This window comes from Gossypium arboreum, chromosome 2, assembly GCF_025698485.1.
Source record: "Gossypium arboreum isolate Shixiya-1 chromosome 2, ASM2569848v2, whole genome shotgun sequence".
Lineage (NCBI taxonomy): Eukaryota > Viridiplantae > Streptophyta > Magnoliopsida > Malvales > Malvaceae > Gossypium > Gossypium arboreum.
Genome location: NC_069071.1, coordinates 64,204,625 through 64,231,662, shown reverse-complemented (window position 1 = coordinate 64,231,662; position 27,038 = coordinate 64,204,625). Strand labels below are relative to the sequence as shown.

Below are 27,038 nucleotides of genomic sequence, written 5' to 3'. Positions count from 1 at the left end.
GGACTTATAGACTAATGAACCTCTACCACCACCGATATATCCTTCTCCACTCTCATCATTGCCTTGGCCGATTATTCTCCATAACTCCAATTCAAGGAATTCATTCATTATTCAGAAACTTTCACCTCTCTCCCTATCTTATGATTATATATCTATATTTTTCAATATATCCATCTTTATACATTGAGGGCAATGTACGTCTTAAGTGTGGGGGGGTCTTTTATATCATCATTAGAAATCATTAGAAATCCCTGAATTTTGTCTTATTCTCACGTGAATCACTCATATCACTATTAGAATGAATTTTAATTAATTTATGATTTTTATTGATATGTCTTGAATTAAAACATAGGCATTTATGCATTAATTGTTTAAACTTTAAGACATTAGAGAATCAAGCATGATAAGTTGATTTTTGAATAATTAAAAATTTTTAGGTTATTTTCCTCAGTTTAGGTATTATCTTGAATTGAAATTCACAAGTTTAAACATAAAAAAGCCATAATTTTTGTGAGATCTTGAACCTTTTAGAGCATATTTTATTTCTTTCTTGCTCACTTTTATTATAAGTGCGTCAGTATTGATTTGTTATTCTAGAACTTGCTTGATTATGCATGTCAAGACCACACCATTTGATTTGATATGTCAAGATGATAAAGGCACTTAGGTTTAACTCACTTACTCCACAAAAAGCCTACCTTCATAATTAACCCTTAGTGAACCCCTTTGAACCTAACAAGCTATTAAATGATTTACCCTCAATATTAACCCATAACCCATTATTGTTGAAATACCCTAATTTGATCCCTATTTTTGTCGAGATTTGATTTGAATTTATTGCTAAGCTATGTCTTATTCTTTGTTGCAATAATTAAGTTCTATGTTATTTAATTATAAACATATTTATTAATAGTAATTCATCGTTTTTGAGCTTAAAGTATTAGTTCCATATTTTGAGAAGAAGCTCACTTGTATTCAACTAATGACTAGTTATTTTTCTAGCTAGGTAATTTTTCAATTCAATCTCGATTCTAACCTCTTCTTTCAGCTTGTGACCACATCCCCTAACCAAAGCCACATTACAACCCTCTAAAGTCCTTTTTGACTGATGTATCATCTCAATATATAGTGGTGCAGATTTGATTTTCAAGCAAGCCTATGGTAATAACTTTTCATATTGACTAATGCGTGCTTTATTTGATGTCCTTAAACACCTCGAGTGTTTTGAGTGAATCTTTAGTGAAGATGTTAAACTCTGTGATATTTTGATCAAAGGTAATCATTTAGATGAGGGGAGACACCTATGTTTTCATGACAAAATGCTCAACTTGGAATTTTTGATACTTTGATGTACCTTTAGTTGAATTTTCAATGTATGAATATTTATGGATTATTTTGAGATATTATTGATAGGGATTATAAATTGAGAAGAATTTATTTTGATTGTGAGTTGAGGATTTTTCTTGAGGAAAAGCAAATGCTTAAGTGTGGGGGTATTTGATAAGCCGTAATTTATACATATTTTTATCCCATGCTTAGCACATTTATGGACGATTTCTCCTTAGATTTGGTGAATTTGATGCTCCTAATTCTTTAATTTCATGTTTTATACTTAGGTGAGCATAGGAGAGTAAAAAGAGCGAGAAACGGGCCGAAAACGGAGAAAATGGACCCACGTGGGAAATCAACACGGCCTGGACTTCCTCACACGGGCGTGGCACATGGCTGTGTCCATTTGGAAGGATTGAAGCACGACTTACACAGGTAGACTACACACCTGTGCCTATTCAATAGCCTTGACCACGGGCTGGAGTAATCGCACACGGGCGTGTCCTTGCCTAGCCCAAGTATAGTCCTATTCAAAAAAGGCCACTTTTGAGGGCTCTTAGGCATTCTGAAGCCTATTTAAACACCGGAGGAGGCACTTAGAGGGGACACACGGAGTAAGAGGCAAGGAATTACTCAAGGGAAGCCGATTGATCCATCTTAGAAGTCGGATTCATCGTCAAGACTGAAGATCTCTATTCAATTTCCATTCAGGGGTTTTGGGTTTTCTTTATGTTTTGTTATCTTTATTCTTTTGAGATGTTTTCTTTCTTAGTTATAAACTAAACCCCCTAAATATCTAAGAGGAATGAAACCTAAAACAAATCTTGTTATTATTATCTAAATTATATGATAAATATTTGACTTGTTCTTAATTATGTGTTCTTAATTCTTGTTTTAATATTCCAGGATATTGATTCAAGTTAATGCTCTTATTCAGAGAAGGAATAGACCCTTTCTAAAAATAAATTTATCGTAATTAAGCGGAGTTGATTGCACGCTTAGAGATAGGGTGATTTTGCCAAATTAGGCTGAAACCTAATAAGGGGATGCATAGATCGAGTTAATGCAACACTAGGTTGTTAATTAGAAAGATATTTCAATTAATCAACCTAGTGTTAGACGTTATTAGTCTCGAGAGAGATAATAATATAGCTTAGGGATTTCTACGGATCAAGTCAAATGAATAAATCGGCTGATTCAAAGTCAAAAAACAAGTGAAGTCTAGGTGGATTTTTCCTTGGGTATTGTCTTAATCAATCGAGTTCTCCCAAAAGCTTTTCCCCATTTTCTCTCTGTGCACCTTTAGTTTAGTTAATTAGTTTAGAACAAATCCCTTAATTTTTAGGTTAGATAATAAAAATAAAGTAATTACTAGTACTCTTGGTTCCTTTGGGTTCGACAAACCAATCTTGCTAAAGCTATACTACTGTTCGATAGGTACACTTGCCTTCATCATGATAGTAGTTAGTTTCAAGAACGATTAATTATAAATTTTTAAGACTTGTCCCGAATATCACGTACCATTAATGCAAAATTTCTCCGACATTGATGATTAATTACTTAACTATTTCGAAGTTAAGTTGAGTTAAACTAATGGGAAAATATACTAAAGGAGAGCTATTATTGATTGATGATTCAAGTGTTCTGCATTTTGTGTGTTTTGTTCAAAAAATTGCCAAAGGGAGAGATTGTTGAGAAATATGAAACTGGTAATTTGGTGTCAAAAGGAGTACCCACTCCCCTGCCTACTAAATTTGTGGAAGACAATTTCCATATTTAAGATGTTGCCAAATTGATTGAATCAATGATTTGGGCTATACTAATTGTATGGTTGATATCTAGGTCATTATGGAAGATTCTTATTACTTTGGGAATATTATATTAGTGATTGGATTGATTTGAAATTACTCAAGACAATCCCTTGGATCATGAAATTTGGATTGGATCATGATTCTATTGGATGAGTTGCCAAGATTCCATATTTTATTTATGCTATTATAATGTATTATTCTTGTTGTATTATTATTTTAATGGAATTGAATTAAATCTTCATTTGTAAGCATGTCCCAAAATTAAAGTCTATGTATTTGACAAACTTGCTTAGGTGGATGTACTGAGAGTTAAGCACTTAACTTATTCTTGTGATAATATTATCATAAGAGTGTCATTTTGATAGTAAAACCTTGTGTTGTCGTTTTTCTTGCTAAATTCATAATTGGTGAATTTAGTGGTGAGAGTATAAACTCTTAAAAGTACGAAGGTGAGGGAAATTATCATAGGGTGTGATTGAGTAGGCTCACTTTGTATAATTGTAAAAGAGAGTGGATATTTCTCACTGAGCTAAACTATACAAATGTAGGGAAACCGAACTGCATAAAAAAATTTTTGTGCCTTGTATGTTTTTTGTTTTGCATTTACTACTTAAAGGAGTGCCCACTATCTTAGGCACAACTTGACTATATGTAAACTCAAAATTTTATAGAGATTTTCTATATGTTTTTACTACCTTTTTACTTAATTATTATGTTTATCTCGAGTAAATTATTATTGAAATATGTGAATTTTACTTAATTAGTAATTTTATACATGAATTTGGAAAGTATGTGAAATTATGCTTAATTGCATGATTTTCATGCATCTTTTATATGTGAATTTTACTTAATTAGTAATTTTAGACATGAATTTGGAAAGTATGTGAAATTATGCTTAATTTCATGATTTTCATGCATATTTTATATTAATTCATGTTAATTTATTTATGTATGTATTTTTCACTATGTAGGTTGGCTATTGGAGACAAGATTTAAATAAATAAAAGATGGTCATGCACAAATTATCCATGTGTGTAACATCCCTAACCCATATCCGTTGCCTGAATAGGGTTACGGAGCATTATCGAAATATACAAATTAAATACAAATAATTCATATTACTTAACATTCATATAAAAAATTATTCATAAGGTCCCTTATATGAATCCCCATGGTCCAAAATACACATTAGAACAATTCGGGACTAAATCGGGTACTCCGAAAATTTTTCGCAAAAAAAATTCAAAAAAATTTTCAATGTGCAAGGGACACACCCCATGTGGTCAAGCCATGTCGCTCACACAGCCAAGAGACATGCCCGTGTCTCAGGATGTGTGGGCAGTCAAAATAGGGCACACAGCCGTGTCCCAGCCCGTGTTATTACCCGTGTAACTCTCTAACTTGGATCACACGGCCAAGTCATACTCTCGTGTGCTAGGCCGTGTGAACATAAAAATTTGCATTAAATAAGTGTAGGGGTCACACGGCCAAGCCACACGCCCGTGTGATAAATTATGACCATTCTATTTTGAAATTTTTAAAGATGCAAGCGAGACGAGGCCAACTCACACACCCACGTACAAGGCCGTGTGTCACACAGGCTGAGACACACGCCCGTGTCTCTACCCATGTGGAAAAAATAAGACAATTTCTAAGTCATATTTCTCACCCAAATTTGCCTTCCACCTACATAAACACTTAAACATATTCTGAAGCCAATACAAGACATTCAAATCCACTCAAAATCAAGTCTTATGCATGATATAATACCTCTTATAACGAAGTATACAAACTTACCTAACTTACTAGATTCACATTAATATACCAATATGATTCTATCAATCAACCATTTCAAACACATATCAAACATGATATAGCCTCTTATATTCACATCAAAATATGCCCATCACAAGTCATTCCAATGGCTAGTTACAACTAAAACATTTATATTCCAACATTGGCCAAGTTAACCTATACATGTCATTATAACCAAAGTTGATTTACTAAATATTCCGAGATGAGCCAATGGATAGTCTGATGATATCTCCGCCAAGCTTCCGAATTACTATAGAACAAAGGAAAATAAAACAAAGTAAACATATTATGCTTAGTATCTTCATATAACGGGAAATTAACTTACTATTCATTTACATTTAAGGTAAGCATGCAAAATTAATCTAAAGAAATTTGGCAATTTGCCTAAACACATATAACATCAAGAAACATGTTAGACATGTACTTCATGTGAACATCAAGAAACAAAGATGAGCTTATCATGTAACAATTTTCATATACATATGTTTTCGACATCATATATTCATATAACATATACATTTCCATAATAATTCATCTCAAGTTTAGATTATTCCATGTCGAAACTTTGCCCATTGAATTTATTTAAAATATTGATGGATACACAGGTAGTACACTTAAAGTGTACAAAACTGTAATCCTTCAATTCATATTCAAGAATGCTCATACGAGCACATAAACAGGATCTCGAAAATAGCTAGATTAAGCTAGATTAAGCTATTACGATTTTGAAAATATAAAAATCATTAAAAACGGAACTTGAATACTCACCTAATTGAGCCAAAGTAAGCTTGTCTATCTTCAAGCTTCAAACTAGGGTTTCCATGTCTTTTGATTTTAGGAAAGATGATAAACGATGATATTTGTTTAATTTTTTTTTATTTTTCATCTTTATTTTTCATCTTTCCAATTTTATCCTTTTCTTTTCTTAATTTTCCATTGATGACTAATCATCCTTATCTACTAACTCTTCTAAATGGTCTATTTGCCATATAAGGACCTCAAATTTTGAATTCCATAGCTATTTGATAATTATAGCTACTAGAACTCAACTTTTGCATTTCATGCAATTTGGTCCTTTTATCAATTAAACATGTAATCGGTAAAATTTTCCTAACAAAATTTTCATACGATATTTCTTTCATAATTCAAACCATAAAATAGTATTAAAAAAATTTCTTATAGACTCAAATTTGTGGTCCCGAAACCACTATTTCGATTTCACTAAAAACAGACTGTTACAATGTGGATAGCTAAACCATGCATTTTTAGGCATGTGGTTGACTACTTGACCCAGTAAAGAAGGTGATAAAAGATGGACATGTTTGCTAAGTTATTGGACTGAAAAAACTGTCCAACAAGGGGAACTAAAATCCTAATTTGGGCACTTGATACTAGCTGCCCAAAATGTGTTTTGGGATTTTTAATTGAAGGTCCCTACAGTTGGAAAATAATCAGAATTTAGCCCAAAAACTTCCCTGTTGAAACCGTCGACTCTAGCTATTTTTAGCTTGAAATTCGAATTCAAATTGAAAAGACTTGGTCATCCCTTTTCCTTAAGCATGGCCAGCCACCTGAGAGAGGGAAGAAAGGAAATTTAAACCTTTTTTTAGTAAACTCAAACCCTTACCTTCACCTATAAATACCTTGTTATTCCTCACTTTTTCATCATCCCTTATCACTCAACATTCCTCTCTCACTCACATTAGTTTTCTCTCAATTTCTTTTCCTTTTTTCCCTTTAATAGCTGTCCATCCCATCTCCCATCTTTAGCCTCAAAAGCTTTGTCAAAAGCACTCTTTAGCCAACTACCTTCTAAACCTTTAGCAAAAAAAAGCTTCAATTAGAACGGAGGAGCGCTTTAATCAAAATAGATCTGAAAGGCTATTGAACTAAGCAAAGTTGAGCACATCAGTCAGAATAGATCTAAAAGGCTATTAAACTGAGCAAACTCTTTCTGCCTGTCATTTATTTTAAACATGTTTGCTTTGTTTTTTATGTTTTTGGCATCAACTATGAAGTTTTAATTCCTATCTGCTAAGAAATTATATTAATTTAATGGGATTTATTTAATTCATGTTAACACGTTTTGTGCTCAGTCAATTATGTTTTCAGTTAATATCATGATGCATTTCATTCATACATGATTGGGTGCACTTAGATTAGATGAGTGATCATAACCAGACGACAGCTAGTAGACGTATAAATGAAAAGTGCAATGCTTAATTTAGGTCATTAAAACCGACTAAGTTAAGGTTCATAATATCTTTAGTTAGCTCTATTATCTTGCATGCTTTTTAGATTTATGTAGTTAAATTGTTGCAAACGTAAATATTCCTGTGACCTTGCATAAATGCTAAGAAACTCATAGTCTAATATGATCAGTAACATGAATATTTCAGTAAGTAAAAGATCTGAGAGAACTTAATTTGGTTTCCAAACCCATAAGAGATAGAGTTGCCATGGAAGTAGTTCCGAACATGTTAGCATGATGAAAGTAAGTTGATTTGATTAATATAATTATCCTAGCCCATTTAATGTTGATTGTTTTTGTTGCTAAAACCTTCATTCACACATTTAGGTAAATTGCATTTAAATTAGAAATTACATTAGGGATCACTCTTGCATTTAATTAATCTAACCATCACTATCAAAATTTATGGAGTTTTTTACATCAAAGTGTTAATTATAATTTTGCAATTAATTTTTTAAACTTATACAGTCCCTGTGGAAACGATAACTCATTTTTAGTTACTTATTACTTGAACGACTACGTACACTTGCGTAAACACGTTACAATCCATAGGCCAAGGCTGTGAAGAAGATGATAGATTGACAAAAGGAACTTCTTGTTAACCTCCAACACTACAGCAAAACAGGTTTTTAGCAGCTTTTTTTTGGCCCTATAGCGTCGTTTTAAAATAATTTACTCCGCTTACTGCTATAGATAACACCGCTAAAATTAGCAGTATTTATATGGGAAAACGCCGCTATAGAACATGATCTTTAGCGATGCTTTTATTACAATCACCGCTAAAGAACATGATTTTTAGTGGCATTTTTTTTACAAACGCTGTAAGAGAGTCGAGCATGTTAGGGAGTTTGTAGCTAGAATCACCACAAAAGATCATGCTCTTTAGTGGTGTTTGTAGTAATAACGTCGCTAAAGATCATGTTCTATAGCGGCATTTTTGGGAAAAAGCCACTAACATTAATAGATTTAACCAACCCATTTTATTTCATATAGAACCCGAATTTTCAACATATTTTCCTGTAACTTCAAATCCAACAAAAATCATCAAATCTAAATGATACTATTATGAAAGAAATATGTGTATGATCTAAATTAATAACTGAAATAACAAAATATATTCAAAAGCTATATTGTTAAGATATTCTCACAATAAGAAAACAAAATTCTAAGATGGCAGATTCTGTATAATGCCCTAAATTTTTAATTTTGGCATTTGTGAATTTTGCACACAAGTGTGTATCTGCTTCAGTGGTTAAGTGTTCTGGGTGTGTGTGTGAGGTACCAAGTTCAAGCCTTATCTTGGGTAAAATTTTGTTTTTTTTCTAAATCAAGCCCTATTTCTGATCAGTAAGCTTAAGTTCAATTATTTGTAATTCCATAACAGAATGGGCCTGCTGGTCTGGTGGATAAGTGAAGTGTTGGTGTGTGAAGGGTCTTGTGTTCGAATCCCTACATAGGCAAGGGTGTTGATTTTTTCCCGGTGGATGGTAAGAGTTTCAGTTTGGCTAAAATACTGAGGTACTTGGATGATAATAGGGTTAGTGGAGTGATTTGTGGGATTGAAAAATTATCAGATATTACTTCTTTGGCAAAATTCAGTTTCCTCTCTTCTCTCAATATTCTCTGTTGTCGTTTCTTCTCCCTTTTTCCTGTTTTCTCCTCTCTTTTTTTGTTTCCCTCATTTATGTCAAAATTCTCTTTATTTTTCCCCAATTCATCCTTTTCTCTTGAATCTATATCACTGTTGGCTTTTGCACGGGTTTTGTAAGTTATCTCCCTTCTTTTCTGTCATAAAGTCCCTAGCATTTGTCTAATTAATCTGGTTTTTGTGCTAATAATGGTGTAGGAGGAGGCTTTGATCAGTGATTTTTGTATCTCTAGTGTTGACGATTTTAACAAAGGGTTTTACTCAGCGGTAAGTGAAGTCTTTGCTGTTTCATAATTAGATCAGATTCATTTATTAATCCACTAAATTGATGATGGGTTCACTGATTATTAAGTCTTGGAGTGCTTGGGGGAGTTTTGGCAGTAAATCAAATCAGGTATGTACTCAAAACGCAGAAAACAAGATTCAGTGAAAAGCCGAAAAAGCTTTCTGTCGACGCCACACGAGCGTGTGGTCACCCGTGTGGTAGGCCGTGTGACAGAACATGGGCGTGTGATCGATGAGCCAGGCCGTGCGCACATGACATGGCCATGTAATGGCCAGGTTGGTCGTGTGCAACACACGGGTTAGACTGTAATGGGCTTAGGCCCAGTCTGTATTTGACTATATTCTGATGTGTTTCTGAGTGCATGTTTTCTGTGGGGATTACAGACCAAGTTTGCGAAAACTCACCCCTTCTATTTAATCTGTACAGGTAATCAACAGACTTGATGGATCAGCATAGCGATGACTCGACGGTGGCCATACATGAATTTTAGTCTGTTTCCGTTAATTTTAGATTTTATTACTTATTTTGGGGTTTGATGTAACTTACAGACTTTGAATTGTTTTGGATTTAAATTTGGACTTTTAACTGCTTTACAGTTTTAGAAAGGCTAGACGATAAAAACTCAATTTTGCTTAAAACAACGGTTTCTTTAAACACCAATTGGTTTTTTCCAAAAATAAACGTTTTCAAAGCTTCCGCTAAAAAGATATGATTTTAGTTATAATGAAGAACATGTGTTTTACTTCGAACTAAGATAAAGGCTAACTAACTGGACTCGTTTTCGACTTCCATTCCAAGTGACATTGCCAGATTCGGCCATAACGTCTAGGCCGGGTTTGGGGTGTTACATCCTGCGACTGATTCTGTTGAAACATCTTCATCATATTTTGAAGCTGTAGTTGGAGTTCGTCATATTTTCTTGTTGCCTCTACTGCCCTTGTTGTTTCTCTCGCTGCTACCTTCGCTTTCAGTTGAGCAATTTGCTCAACTGTGCTTGCTTACATCCGAGTCATCTGGTTTCTTAACCTCTGAACTTCAGCTTGAGCTTAATTCGCCAAAGGCATGTATCGCTGCGAGCTGGATCTAAAATATTGGGTTGGGCTAACAAAAGATCCTTGAAATCAAACCCGACCATACCTTTCAAGACCTAAAACTTTAGTAATAACTCGGTTATCAATGTTGTCCAGATTAATAGAACTATCTCTTGAAGTCATAGCTTCATACTCCGCCCTTTTATCCTTTAGTTTCTCTTAATAAATCAATTAAGGAGTTAGAAATGAAATATATAATCAAGCAAATGCAGCATAACTTGGCATTATTTGCATTACAAACGACGAATTAAACCATTATAATTAAGCATGAAAAATATTTAAAATAATTTAAATTTTATTAAGTACATATACCATAATTTCTATAGCTTCAGTAGTCATAGGAGATCCATCTTACTTTCTATGTGTAATGTCAAAAAGCTGAAGGCGTCCAACTTTTTGACCAGACGATAGTTCCAATAATATAGTAGGATAAATATTATTAGTAGAAAGTAATTAATATTTGACACAATTAATAAATTCAAAATACCTCGTCATTAGCTACACAAGCAAACCTTTCTGACTCAGTTGCGTGCGTGAATTTTTGTTTTTGCCTACTTCTATTTTCAACTCGCTCATAATCCTACATTATAGAAATTATTATTACATGTATAGTAAATGCTATAAACCGAAATAATTATAAGAGTTTGGAAGTTAGCAATATCTTTCCTTTCTTTGAATTCCAAAATCTAACTGCATCTTCCCATTGGTACCTCAACATTCCCGGCAAGACATTTCACAATTTATCTTCGATGCTTATATTTTTCTTAAAATGTTCCTTTTTTTGAAGTACTTTTATGGTCTCTCCATTTCTTTGCTAATGCTTTCTTCACATAATTATCCGAAACCTCTAAAGCAAATCTCTCCTGTAAAAAACACAAGTTTAGAAAGTAAATATAAATGAAAATTAAACCAAAGTATTATAAATTACATTCAATTATTATATTCACCTCAATATTCTCTAACAGACTGATGGTGAGCATTATGAGGATAAGCCGGATTAATCGTTGAAGAGGTTCTACGAGGTGTACATTCTCCATGGAAAATCCATTTTTTATACCCCCGAATAAAGCCATCAACAATTAGATGGTTGTAGACAACTTCATGAATATGTCAATTGATGTTGCCACACTTCTTGCACGGGAAAAGAATCATATTCTCTTGGCTTGCATTTTGAAATGCAAAATTTAGAAAAGTTTGTACTCCATTTTGATACTTATTGCTTACCCTTGACAAATCCATCCAACTCTTATCCATTTTGTAGATCTTTAAGTCTAAAGTTGACAATAAATTACGGTTACTTAAGTGTTCTAAGTAGATTTAAATCATGTCATTATACTAAAATAGATAATATATATCAAGTATCTAATTTGGTTTTTTCTAATTCTTTATTTCTCATTAAAACATATAAGTAATAAATTTACCACAACCAAATGAAATAAACAAGCAATTTCAAATTTTAATTCAAATAAATTAAAACATGTAAGTTGTAACACCTCTCACCCATATTCAACATCGGAATAAGGTTACGGAGCATTATCGGACTTATACCATATTTTAAACATACATTTCACATACAATAAATCAAATCATATGCATTCCATTCACAACCAAACATTTTATCCCTAATACGAGCCTACGAGGCCCTAAACATGCATTGGGAGTAGTTCTGGACTAAACCGATAACATAGGAAACTTATTGAACATTTAGAAAATTTATCTCAAAACAGGAGACATATGCCCGTGTCCCAGCCCGTGTCCAACCTCGCGTAACTCTCTGACTTGGTTCACATGGCCAACACACATGCCCGTGTGGCTAGCCCGTGTGCCCTAAAAATAGCCATACATGTCCGTGTGCCAGGCCGTGCGCTAGGCCGTGCCAAACCTGTAGGGTATGCTGACTTATGTCACACGGCCAAGTCATACGCCCATGTGTAAGGCCGTGTGGCTAAATCCTTTATAGCGACAAACACCCTTAATGAGCTCGGATCTAAATTACCAGTCCAGGCTAAATTCAGTCCCAATTCAGATTACCCGTCCAGGCTAAATCCGTAATGCACATATATTCTTCGAGAGGCTCGATCATTCAAGGAACACCTGTCCAGGCTAGATCCTTTTCATAATTGAGATCAACGGATTACCCGTCCGGGCTAAATCCTTACTACAACACATGCAGGATCTCGTTACACATATCAATCAGGGTTTACCCACCAAATCTCCTTTATCAACCTCAAATGAGACATCTTTCACATATTACCATCAAATATGCATTTCAATGATGTTTCATACTAATAATAAATGCAATCATCAAGCATTCATAAATCATTCAATTATGCATACTATGGGTTTACTTTAAGTTATCCAAACTTACCTAGAATTCTTTTCAGGATTGTGTTTCGGTTATTTCGAAACCTTGCGTTTACCACGATCGACCTTCGAAATTTGTTCCTCGGGGTCTATACCAATAAAATTAACTCACTAACACGATACATTATGTATTTCAAGTTTAATGTCTACTCTCGGTCCAAATGACCATTTTGCCCTTAACCTTTCACATTTTTACGATTTAGTCCCTAGGCTAGTATAATGAAACACATACACTTTCTATCTTACCCAAGCCTAGCCGAACACCTTTCCTTCTTATGGTAGCCCACATTATCCATTATTTTCTCATTTTTACCATACATTTACATCTTTTGCAAAATAGTCTCTATAAGGGTTTTTCATGAAAGTCAACTAGGAAAAGATGTTTAATACACATTCATCTTTCATATTCCTCCATAATCCATCAAAGTACTACAAGCAACTCATGCATGGGTAAATTTTTAAACATGAACCCTAGCATGAAATATGAGTAGAAATGGAGAGAGCAAGCTACCGGGATTTCAAAAATACGAAGAGCATAAAAAACGGGGCTTGGGAGCACTTACTATTAAGCTTGAAAATGTTGAAAACCCTAGCTATGGTGTCTCTTCAATTTTCGGCAGCCGTGGAGAAGAAAATGGCTGATTTTGGCTTGATTTCTCCCATTTTAATTCATTAAGATGACAAATGACCAAAATGCCCTCATACCTTTTCTTTAAAATTTCATCCATGCAAGCCCATTTTTGTCCAAAAATTTAGAATTTGGGAAAATTACTCTCCAAGACCTTCTAATTCATAATCTAAAGCATTTTCATACAAATTTCTTCTAGAATCCAAGTTTTGCAATTTATTCAATTTAGTCCCTAATTTCCAATTGGACACCTTATACTTAGAATTTCTTCGTGAAACTTTAACACATGCATATACTCATATTCTAGGCCTCATAATAATCAGATTTGTGGTCCTGACACCACTATTCCGACTAGGCCCTATTTTGGGATGTTACATTTCTCCCTCTTAGAGACTTTCGTCCTTGAAAGTCTTACCAGAAAACAAATTCGAATATTGACTTCTCATGGTTTCTTCCGGCTCCCATGCGGCCTCTTCTACACCATGTCGATGCCATAAAACTTTTACAATAGCCACATCTTTATTTCTCAACTGTTTAACTTCACGAGCCAATAACTTAACTGGTTCCTCTCCATAAGTCATGTCCGATCAAATTTCAATTTCAATAGGCGAAATAACATGTGAGGGGTATGACCGGTATCTCCTTAACATGGATACATGGAACACGTCATGAATCTTTTCCATTTCAGGCGACAATTCCAAACGATAAGCTAACGGTCCAACTCTTTCAGTGATCTCGTACGGTCCAATAAATAGTGGACTCAGTTTACCTTTTTGACCAAATCTTAATACCTTTTTCCATAGAGATACTTTCAAGAATACTCTACCTCCAACTCGAAACTCAATTTCCTTTCTTTTCAGGTCAGCATAAGACTTTTGCCTATCTGATACCGCCTTTAAACAATCCTGTATCACTTTAACTTTTTTTTCAGTTTCTTTAATTAGATCAACTCCATAAGTCTGATTTTCCCTGAGTTCTGTCCAATACAATGGAGTCCGACATTTCGTACCATACAAGGCCTCATAAGATGCCATCTTAAAACTTGTTTGGAAACTATTGTTGTAGGCAAACTCTACCAATAGTAGGTATTTTTCCCAAGTACCCTGAAATTTGAGGATGCAACAACGCAACATGTCCTCAAGAATCTGAATCATCCGCTCAGACTGACCATCGGTCTGAAGGTGAAAAGCTGTGCTAAAACTCAACTTCGTACCTAAAGCTTCTTGTAACTTCTTCCAAAATCTCGAAGTGAACCTCGGGTCTCTATCCGAAATAATCGATAGTGGTACTCCGTGTAATCTTACTATCTCAGAAATGTACAAATCGGCCAATCTATCAAGAAAATAATTCGTCCTTACCGGAATGAAATGAGCCGACTTTGTCAAGTTATCCACTACAGCCCATATGGCATCTTTCTTTTTCGGAGTTAATGGCAATCCTGTCACAAAGTCCATGATAACTCTGTCCCACTTCCATTCAGGAACCATTACAGGCTGTAACAAACCTGAAGGCACTTGATGTTCAGCTTTAACTTGCTGACATACTAGGCATTTTGATACAAATTCAAAAACATCTCTTTTCATACTGTTCAACCAGTACATCTCTTTAAATCATTGTACATTTTAGTACTTCCCGAGTGAACTAACAAATGACTGCTATGTGCTTCTTGCAAAATCTTCCGAATAAGTTCATTGTCTTTGTGTACACAAACCCTATCTTTGAACATCAAACATCCATCAGGACTAATTCAAAATTCAGACTTAATACCAGACTAACATTGAGATTTTTGCTTGCAAGTCATCATTATTAAACTGAGCATCATGAATTTCCTGCAGAAATGTTAGCCTAGCCTCCAGCTCGGTCAGAATTGAACCATCATCAAGCAATGTCAAACGGGTATTCATGGCTCTCAAGGAAAACAGGGATTTTCTACTCAATGCATCAACGACCACATTAGCCTTTCCCGGGTGATAGTCGATAATCAAATCATAATCCTTAATTAGTTTTAACCATCTCCGCTGTCTCAAATTTAATTCTTTCTGAGTCCTCAAGTATTTCAAACTCTTGTGGTCCGTGAATATACGGCAAGTCTCGCCATACAAATAATGCCTCCAAATTTTCAAGGCAAAAACAAAAGCGACAAGCTCTAGGTCGTGGGTTGGATAATTCTTCTCATGAGGCTTTAATTACCGTGAAGCATAGGCTATCACCTTGCCATCTTGCATAAGCACACACCCCAATCTGTTTACGGATGCATCACTGTAGACCACAAATTCTTTTCCTGGTTCAGGTAGCACTAAAACAGGAGTTCCGGTCAACAATGTTTTTAATTTCTCAAAACTTTGCTGACACTTCTCTGTCCATTCAAACTTAACGCCTTTCTGTAGCAGCTTTGTCATCGGACTCGCTATCATGGAAAATCTTTTTACAAACCTTCGGTAATAACTGGCAAAGCCTAAAAAGCTTCTAACCTCGGTTACATTCTTAGGCAGTTTCTATTCAACAATTGTAGAAATCTTACTTGGATCAACTCGGATGCCTTCAATCGAAACTATATAACCCAAAAATCCAACTTCCTAGAGCCAAAACTCACTCTTGCTAAACTTAGCAGACAGTTGCTTTTCCCGTAAGGTCTGCAACACAATTCCCAGGTGCTTCGCATGCTCTGTCTCATCTTTAGAGTAGATCAAAATGACGTCAATAAACATAATGACAAACTTATCCAAATATGGCCGAAAGATCCTATTCATTAGGTCCATAAACACAGCCAGTGCATTCGTCAACCCAAACGGCATGACAAGAAATTCATAATGGCCATACCTCGTTCTGAAAGCTGTCTTGGGTACATCCGAGTCTTTAACTCGTAGCTGATAATAGCCAGACCTCAAGTCTATCTTGGAGAATACGGTGGCTCCTCTCAACTGGTCAAACAAATCATCGATCCTTGGCAAAGGATACTTATTCTTGATAGTCACCTTGTTCAGTTGTCGATAATCGATACATAACCTCATCGAACTATCTTTCTTCTTTACGAACAACACAGGGGTACCCCAAGGTGAAAGACTTGGCCTAGCGAATCCTTTATCTGTCATCTCTTGCAACTGTGCTTTTAACTCCTTCAGCTCAGTAGGCGCCATTCTATATGGGGCAATACAAATGGGAGTCGTCCCTGGCACCAATTCAATACCGAACTCTATCTCCCTTTCAGGAGGTAATCCGGGTAATTCTTCTGCAAACACATCTGGGTACTCACATACTATCGGCACGGCCTCAATCTTCAATGCAATTTCCTTAGTGTTCATCACAAATACAAGGTAGGCTTTGTAACCTTTCCTCATATACCTTTGGGCAACCATTGTTGTGATTACAATCGGCGGCAAACCCAGTTCTCCTTATTCGACCCGTAGAATCTTACCATCCGGACATTTTAACTTAATGTACTTACTACCATAATTCACTGTTACATCATGAAGGGCTAACCAATCCATACCAAGTATTACATCAAATTCATCAAATGGTAACAACATAAGGTTAGCTGAGAAACAACAACCTTGAATCGTCAAAGGACAATTCTTACAGATTTTATCAACTAGAACCGACTTGCCTAGTGGGTTTGACACTCTAATAATGAACTTCGTAGGTTCAACAGGTATGTTCTTACTAGACGCCAATCTCATGCAGATATATGAATGCGAAGACCCTGGGTCAATTAAAGCAATAACGCTTATATTAAAAAGAGAAAAAGTACCCGTAATAACATCAGGAGCAGCGACTTCCTCTCGAGCACGTATCATATACGTTCTTGCCGGGGCTCGAACCTTTGGTTTTGCAGCGTCTTTAGTCACGACTCGACTGCCACTAGCACACCCTGGGTATCTCAGAGGTCTACCTCATGGAATAGGAGTACTCGATTTCGGGGTTACATCCACTTCTTTTTCAACTCCCTCTACGCAGTCTCTGAGGAAGTGATCAAGAGAACCACATCTGAAACATGCACCGCTCTTCATTTGGCACTCCCCGAAATGAAATTTGTTACAACTCTTACACCTTGTCTTTTGGTCATCTACACTCCCCACACTAGTCACCATCGGGGAGGAAGACTTTTGACCTCGTCGTTTAAAGCTTCTCGATCAACCCAAATATCCCACTGACGAAGTGGAACGTTCATGCTGGCTCCTGGCTTTCTTCGTGGAGAACGAGAGTGTTTTACCGCTAGGCCTCTTGCTCGCAACCCGAGCCTCTCTCTTAGCTTATTTTCTTTCATTATTAAGTTCCTCAGCCTTCTTGGCTCGATCGGCCAATGCGGCAAACTCCCGTATTTCCAAGATCCCAATCAATAACTTGATGTCCTCATTCAGACCTTCCTCGAAGCGTTTACACATTTCTGATTCAGTTTGGACCCATTCAGTTGCGTACTGACTTAGTCGTACGAACTCTCTTTCATATTCCGCTATAGTCTTGTTCCCTTGTTTGAGTTTCAGGAACTCCTTTCGCTTCGAGTCCAAAAACCGTTGGCTGATATATTTCTTCCTGAACTTTGCTTGGAAGAAATCCCAAGTAATATTTTACTTCGGCACTACCGAGGATACGGTTTTCCACTAATTTTATGCAGTATCCTTCAAAAGGGACACGGCACGCTTCAAACATTCCTCGGGTGTGCATGACAAATCATCTAGTACCCTCGTAGTATTTTCGAGCCAGAACTCGGCTCTTTCAGCGTCATCATCAACTTTCGCTCTAATTTCCTCAGCCCCATACTTCCTAAGCTTATCTACAAGGGCTTTACCGATACTCACCGGTGCCATACCTCGTGGCACATCCTCATCAGGTTGGTTAGGGGGTAGGGGAGGTCTTGGTATATTGGGCGATTTCTTAGATAATCCCCAAACCATTCATCCATCATATCAAAGAAGGCAGCTCAGGCCTCTTCTCGGCCTTCTAACATTAGCCTTCTACTAATACTAGATACAACTCGTTGAACGGAAGTTGGAGCATGGCTCTCAGCTCCCTCGGACTCATCTTGTGCTTGATTGGAAGACATTTACTATATTAAAAACAATTTAAACAATTAGGAGACATCACACTATCAACATTCAAATAATGGCATGTATAGCGAACTTTAACATCCTCTACGGTAGTCTTAAAACCGACTAAATCGTAGCTTTGATACCAATAAATGAAACACCCCTAACCAGTATCCAACACTGTGACAGGGCTAAGGCATTACCGGAACTTTACACTTTCAATATTCTAACTTGGGTCACAAAATTTCATTTGAATTTAAAACTTTTCAATCATGAATATCTTGTCCCTTGTATAGGCCTTCGAGACCTATAACATATCGGAAGGCAATGCGGGACAAATACAGGCACGTTAGATTAACCTTGGGCTCTTCAGAAAATTTTCCTTAACATAAAAGGACATACGCCTGTGTAGGTGGGCCGTGTGGACTCACACGCCCGTGTACCTTGGGGCACGGCCATGCCCTTCAAACATGGGAAACACTAACTTATCAACATGGCCTGGAACACGCCCATGCTGCCTGCCCATGGACGAAACTGTCATTTTAACACGGCCATGGTGCACGCCCGTGCGGCCTACCCGTGTACAACTTTGAGCTAAAATTTTAAGTGAAGGGGAACATGATCATAGCACACGCCCGTGGGAAGGAACCGTGTGTCACACACGGCCTAGACACACGCTCGTGTGTCCAACCATGTGGACTTTATTAGGCTATTTTCCAAGCCTTTAGTCACCCTTTTTTTACTTACTTGTGCCTAGTAGTTACCAAGTTTGAGAGAAAACATAATTTTACGCTTGTAAATAATCTTAATGAAAATAGTTGTATGGAAACCTCATATCATTGGTTTCATACGTAAATGGTTATTTTCTCTTTAGTGTCATGGGTTCCTATGTTACATTAATCCATCCGAAATTGGCTCATTCATGTGACTCATTGCCAATTGATAGCAACCTATCATTTATAATTAAAACCATGCATAAAATCGTAGGTCATAGCCTACTTAAATTAAGCCAATTTTTCATGGCCATATACAAAGAGATAAACATATTCTTACATGCCTTTACTTGGCAAATCAAATGACACATATAACAAAATACTAAAAAAAACTATACATGCCATTGAACAAAATAAATAGAGCTTTTATACCAAAGCTTGGTTAGTTGATAATGTGTTGTTTCTCCAACCATCTTCCAATCCTTATGAGTCCTCGAGCTCTGTAAAACAGGGAAAAAGAGAGGGGGTAAGCATTTTCATGCTTAGTAAGCTCGAACAACCGGAAAGTAAACTTACCGAGTAATTAGCATACATCCATACTTAATTAATGAAATCATCCATTACGAAATGATTTCCTATCACATGCACTCAATCACTAAATTAGTCACATAATTATGTATCATGAAATTTAACTAGATGAGCTCATCATTTAACATTTCATTCATATATGTGTATCCCATGTTCATCTAGTTGAGTTTCTACGAAATCTCGATAGAATACCCATTATCTGTCAATTCATACGAATGATCATTCCATATATGCACTCCCGCGAACCTCACATCATATGGCGAGATTACTAGTCCAGGCAAAATCCCCCATTATATGAACTCGTAAGGTGATGTCGGGATTACCAGTCCAGGCTAAATCCTTTATAGTGACAAACACCCTTAATGAGCTCAGATCTAAATTACCAGTCCAGGCTAAATTCAGTCCCAATTCAGATTACCCGTCCAGGCTAAATCCGTAATGCACATATATTCTTCGAGAGGCTCGATCATTCAAGGAACACCTGTCCAGGCTAGATCCTTTTCATAATTGAGATCAACGGATTACCCGTCTGGGCTAAATCCTTACTACAACACATGCAGAATCTCGTTACACATATCAATCAGGGTTTGCCCACCAAATCTCCTTTATCAACCTCAAATGAGACATCTTTCACATATTACCATCAAATATGCATTTCAATGATGTTTCATACTAATAATAAATGCAATCATCAAGCATTCATAAATCATTCAATTATGCATACTAGGGGTTTACTTTAAGTTATCCAAACTTACCTAGAATTCTTTTCAGGATTGTGTTTCGGTTATTTCGAAACCTTGCGTTTACCACGATCGACCTTCGAAATTTGTTCCTCGGGGTCTATACCAATAAAATTAACTCACTAACACGATACATTATGTATTTCAAGTTTAATGTCTACTCTCGGTCCAAATGACCATTTTGCCCTTAACCTTTCACATTTTTACGATTTAGTCCCTAGGCTAGTATAATGAAACACATACACTTTCTATCTTACCCAAGCCTAGCCGAACACCTTTCCTTCTTATGGTAGCCCACATTATCCATTATTTTCTCATTTTTACCATACATTTACATCTTTTGCAAAATAGTCTCTATAAGGGTTTTTCATGAAAGTCAACTAGGAAAAGATGTTTAATACACATTCATCTTTCATATTCCTCCATAATCCATCAAAGTACTACAAGCAACTCATGCATGGGTAAATTTTTAAACATGAACCCTAGCATGAAATATGAGTAGAAATGGAGAGAGCAAGCTACCGGGATTTCAAAAATACGAAGAGCATAAAAAACGGGGCTTGGGAGCACTTACTATTAAGCTTGAAAATGTTGAAAACCCTAGCTATGGTGTCTCTTCAATTTTCGGCAGCCGTGGAGAAGAAAATGGCTGATTTTGGCTTGATTTCTCCCATTTTAATTCATTAAGATGACAAATGACCAAAATGCCCTCATACCCTTTCTTTAAAATTTCATCCATGCAAGCCCATTTTTGTCCAAAAATTTAGAATTTGGGGAAATTACTCTCCAAGACCTTCTAATTCATAATCTAAAGCATTTTCATACAAATTTCTTCTAGAATCCAAGTTTTGCAATTTATTCAATTTAGTCCCTAATTTCCAATTGGACACCTTATACTAGAATTTCTTCGTGAAACTTTAACACATGCATATACTCATATTCTAGGCTTCATAATAATCATAAAATAAATATTTTGATGTCAGATTTGTGGTCTCGAAACCACTATTCTGACTAAGCCCTATTTCGGAATGTTACATGGAGTCTCCGACGATTCCCGAATCCGAGCTATCTTTGAAATCACTATCAAACACAAAGAAATATACAAAGTAAGCTTTATAGCTTAGTAAGTTCGTATAGCATTTATATCAACTCATTATATAAACTCAAATTAAGCCAAAAAACATAACATAACATATCTCATAATGAATCGCCAACTTACCACATTTGCATCCACCAAGTTAGATGTAATTTCCATAATTTTTCATCATTTCAGTGTATTACTCAGTTCATGTACATACCTGTACCTTCTCGTATTTAACCCATACTCATTCACATCTTTGACATATTCGTTAAACCATTTGGAATTTTTTTTGGGATACTCAGGAAACTCACACACTTAGTGCCAAATTAATAGCCGAAGCTGTATCAATCTTGCAGACTAAGTGCCAATTTATATATATATATAGCCGAAGCTATCTTGATCTCGCACAGTAAGTGCAAATATATAGCCGAAGCTATCTCGATTTCACACACTAAGTGCACATAATTAGCCGAATCATTGTCGAATACGACTATAGTCTCGTATACACAATTTATGCAATATTAAAGCATTTAAAGTATAATTATAACAATGGTTATTACATACAAACTTACCTCGGATGTAAAAACGACGAAACAGGTCGATTAGTCAATAAATTTGTTTTTCCCCCTATCGAGATCCGAGTTTCACTTTTCTTGATCTATATGTAATAAAAATTAAATTATTTAATTATCTCAGTATTCAATTTAGTCCAAAACACTTATTAAAGCACATTTACACTTTTTCCCCAAGTATTTCTCAACTTTTACAATTTAGTCCTTATTTCATAAAAAAAACACAAATTGATGCAATTTAAGACTAACCCATGCTAACTGAATTTCTCTAGTACACATATCAACCCATATTTTTCATTTATTTCACATTTTAACCACAGAGTTTTCATATTTCACAATTTAATCCCTAATTTGCATTTTCACTAAAAATCACTTAACAAAATTTGTATATCAATCAACAAGCATTCATAATCTATCAAGAAACTTCAAAACTTATGTTTATTCATCAATAGAAACATTCAAAATCTTTAATAGTTTTGCAAAATAATCTCTGGGCTAGCTAAACCTAGTTACAACGATCTCAAAAACATAGAAATCATTAAAAACAGAGTCAAAATTACTTACCAATTGAGCAATGCAATGGTTGAATGTTACAACCCTAACTATGGCTTCTTTTCTTCTTTAAAATTGGCAAGGAAGATGAATGAATGAAAATTTTATGTTTTTGTTTTAATTATTATCATTTATTTGCTAATTTACCTATTTATCCTTTACTAAAACATTAACATTTCATATAACCATGTTCATCTTTGTCCAGTCATGTTCCAAATGGTCTATTTACAACAAAAGGACCTCCACTTTAATATTCCATAGCTATTTAATACCTTTAACAATTAGAACATCACTTTTGTGCTTTACGCAATTTAGTCCTTTTTATCAAATTAACTAATCAAATGATAAAATTTCGTTAAGAAATTTTCACACAAACATATTATCATGCTGTAGACATTAAAATTATAATAAAATAATTATTTTGACTTCAGATTTGTGGTCCCGAAACTACTGTTCCGATTTGACTAAAAACGGGTTGTTACATAAGTAATAAGAGGTACTTATAAATGCAATTACGGAGAGCTTAAAATGGAGTTGTTTGATTAGACAATTCAAATGAGCCTATCGAATACTTCTTTTGTAGGAATCCAATTTACTATTTCAATAAAAAAAACATAATAAATAAATGATAAGATAAATTGACATTAATATATATTAATTCATGTTATTTAAATTTATTGAATCCCAAGCAGTTAGATGCATATGCAAAATTGCAAATTGGTGAATGCACAGTGGAATTAAGTCTTGCACATGTACCTGAGATGCCGCACTCAGATCTAAACTCTTCTCAACTATTAACTTAGGACGCATAAGCCGCATTCAAACCACAATCAACATCATCTCCAAAACAAAGTCAACTGCAAAAAACAAGTTTTGATAAAGATAATCTACTATTGTATAAAGTTGATCCATGCATACCAAGTGGCTAAATTTAAAAATATTTCAACTTCAGAATTTACACAAGACCAGGTTCAAAGAAAATACTTTAACTGAACTAATAAAGGCATAGAAAATAATCAAGTTCTTAATTGATATTGATTTCAAAGTTTGATAAAGTTAAAGGCATGCAAATGATTTTCTAATCCTAGTTGTAAAATAAAAAAACTCCTACCCTAGTATATATTCAGTGACTATCTTTTAAATATTGTTATATATATTTGGGATAAAAAACATTTATTAACTTGAAAGCCTTTTTCTTTTCTTAAAATTATATTGTTTCCATAGACAAATATTATGTTTCAAAAATTTTGGGACTCAAATGAGAAAAAGGGAACTGAAATAGAACCAAAAAGAAAAGAAAATTGTTTGGTAGAGACTTAAGAGAATTCACCGATTTATCCTATAATGCATAAATTAAAATGATAATGATTTCAAATTAGAAGTTAAATTACAGATTAATTAAAAATTTGTAGTTAACAACAAAGAACACATAGCTAAATAAAGAAAATAAAAATTATGAAGTACAGTGTGACATCCAAATGCAAACAGCTCATCATCACCCATTCCTGTTAGGGTTTGGAAGGAGATTAAAAAATTATCTTAAATGCAGCATCATTTTGATGTCTGCTTCATCGCATTCCAAACATGTTCCTAGATATCCTCTAAAGGCCCTCCAAACACGTTAAAAAAATAACTAAAATATTGCTTCGACTTTTCAACTTTCTTGATCAAATAGAGTTTGAGGGACCAATTGACATCATACTACCACAGCCAGAACATTACTATCTAGACCACAAATGCAAGCAAATCTAACTTAAACAAGTACTACCATATACAGAACTGAGACAAGCAGTATCATGAAAGATCACCTGTGAATAAACCACGAAATTATTTTTATGATCAACCAATCTGGCTATGGGGCTCAAATATAGACGCTATTCATCCCCGCGGAGTCTGGTTACACAGGACCTTAAAGTAGCTTTGGAAAAGAATTTTCCTTAGAAATGACCAAAAAAGGGGGGAACAAAAAAAAGAAAAAAAAATACAAGCAAAGTGAAAAGATAGAACCAAGACCAAAACGCAGCACTCACCTAATTTGAATCAATCAACACTAAAGAAATTTAAGCAAAATATATATCTTATAGCATTAGCTCTCTGCCACAAAGCAACTGCATACCTTCACATAGATAAAGTTAAAAATCAACCCTCCAAACTGATCACTGACAGGTCCAACAGGAACACCGGGAATAAACCTGCATGAGTTGGGATACAACAGGCTGTCTAGACCATAAAAGGCAAATAAAACTGGTCCTATGATCAAGCACAAGAGTCGTAGAACATCAATACAGCTAGAAGACAAAAACGACCGTGGAAGATAAGCATGCGTTGGAATTTAAAGATGTACGCACGAAGAACACTTGCTAATACATACATAAACATAAATAGAGGCAGAAAGAATAGATCTAAACAAAGATGCAAACTTTCAAGTAAACCCTTCATAAATTACAGTTCATAAGTAGAGATAATGGTCCAATATACATCTAGAAGTAAAAGAGCCTTGCTACAAACATTGCATGGTTGATAAGATGCATATTTTATTTATCTAATTTTCTTTCCATCCATTGCATAGTAAAGCTGAAAAAAAACATATTAAAGAAAATGAAAATTCCAAAAGATAAAATATGCACACTTAGTTTTTATCTATCTAATTTTCTCTCTTATAAATTCCAATTTAGAAAGATTTATGTATTAAAAATAGTCATCTTTCATATTTTCTTCTTCCTTTTCTCTCTTATTAAGAATGCTTAAAATTTATTATTTTTCCATCTTTCCACTACTCTTTCCATCCTTCCACTTTCCCATTCAATCAAACATACCCTAAATATGACTGAATGCAATTTTTTTATCAGTCAACAGTGCAACTCTGCATCTCTCAACCAACTGCAATGCATGGCAAAGGAAATATACTAGACTAACTTACTGAAAATAAACATAGAAGAATGGTACAGCAAAGGATACTGCAGAGAAGCTTCACTCTGGCTTTCTGCTTCTTTTATGCCTTTTCTTTTCTTTGGTAATAGGGACTGCCTTGGTTTCCTTTTACTATTTGGGCAGAGAACTATTGGTTTGAATGATTGATACCAGCCGTGGAAATTGATAAGATCACCATGGTTTCGTTTTCCTTTTAGCAAATGATGCCATGCATAAGCAAAGTGAACTTCTAAAGAGGCCTATTTTTTATTGGTGTCTGGACTCTGGACAAGGCTTCTTTCACTCACTTGAAATTCATATTTGACAATTCAGGCATGTAGACTGTTGGAATATGTGTGTTTCTGCACACATCTCATGCATGAATGTTAAGCTTTATTTACTAAGTAAATTTAAGACGATGCATTACCAAAGAGGGAAACTTCATGTAAATATTAATTGCAAATGTTTCCAAATACTGTCGAACAGAAGGTAAGTTGCTTCTTCGCAAAAGAGACATGACCAGAAATTAGTGGAGATATGTTACACAACCTAGAGTCAAAATAATTAATTAAAGACCATTCAGTATTATCAGTTTCTTCTAACTAGCAATGGCAACCAATGAATTAATCTACAAAGTGTACTATATAGCAAGTACATTTACCAGGGATATGCAACAAAATAAGGAAATTACTGTGTTAACACTGCCTGATTTATGGAACCACCTAACAATAACCTCTATTGACAACAAATAGAAGCATTTAGGCTCCGTTTGTTTGTTGGGAAAATAGTTTCCGGAAAATAATTTCTAGAAAATGATTTAATTTTTGGAAAATAATTTACTTTTTTGGTGTTTGGATGAATATATGTAAAATATTTTCATTATTTGGCGATTTTCAAAATATTTTCCAAAAAGCTATTTTATATTAAACAAATATATATTTAAGAATTTATTATCTTTTCATTGTTTAATTGAGTTTATTATATATATTAATAAATTTATATTTTAAATTGTTTTTACATATATTGCAATGATTTATTTATAAATAAATAAATCAAATTAAATATATAATAATACTCAATTATTAAACTAGAATATTAACTGTCATGAATTGAAAACAAGCAAAGTCAAATAAATTATTTCTAATTCATTATAAAAAATAAAAAAAGATTAAATGCCATCTTAATTAAATTAAATTCAAATCATAAAATATATTATGACACAGATTTATTTAGATGCAAGTTAATTCATTAGGATGTTAATCCACTTAGTAAATCGTAAATTTACACCTATAAAACAATAAAGTATATCAAGACCTACATTTGGATCATCTATCTACCCATCGATAATCATTAGGTAATTGTTAAACCTCCATCATCATCATCCCCACTCTTTTCACATCAACTTCTAGTGGGATCTAAATAAAAATCAAATCTCTTATCCCCCAAGTCTGAAATTGTGATACGCTCAATTGGATGTCAAATATTTACTAACATATTGCGCATGGACTAATAATGCACACCACTAGAAACTATCCATCAAACCATGTTCTTAATCATAGGCAAATGCAGTAGCCACTTCCACTAAATTAACCTGTCATGGCTCCTCCTCATCATCATCAATGGTGAGTGTCGTAA

The 27,038-nt window shown here is 34.7% G+C and overlaps 1 long non-coding RNA gene across 1 annotated transcript; it reads right to left on the bottom strand.

Moving 5' to 3' along the window:
- Nucleotides 1–19,203: 19,203 nt before the first annotated feature.
- Nucleotides 19,204–24,676, bottom strand: LOC128285380 (uncharacterized). Its single transcript, XR_008275891.1, has 4 exons — nt 24,610–24,676; nt 24,302–24,429; nt 23,250–23,350; nt 19,204–19,460 (listed from the first exon to the last, which is right to left on the bottom strand). It is a non-coding gene; the product is annotated as an uncharacterized LOC128285380 (long non-coding RNA).
- Nucleotides 24,677–27,038: the final 2,362 nt, after the last annotated feature.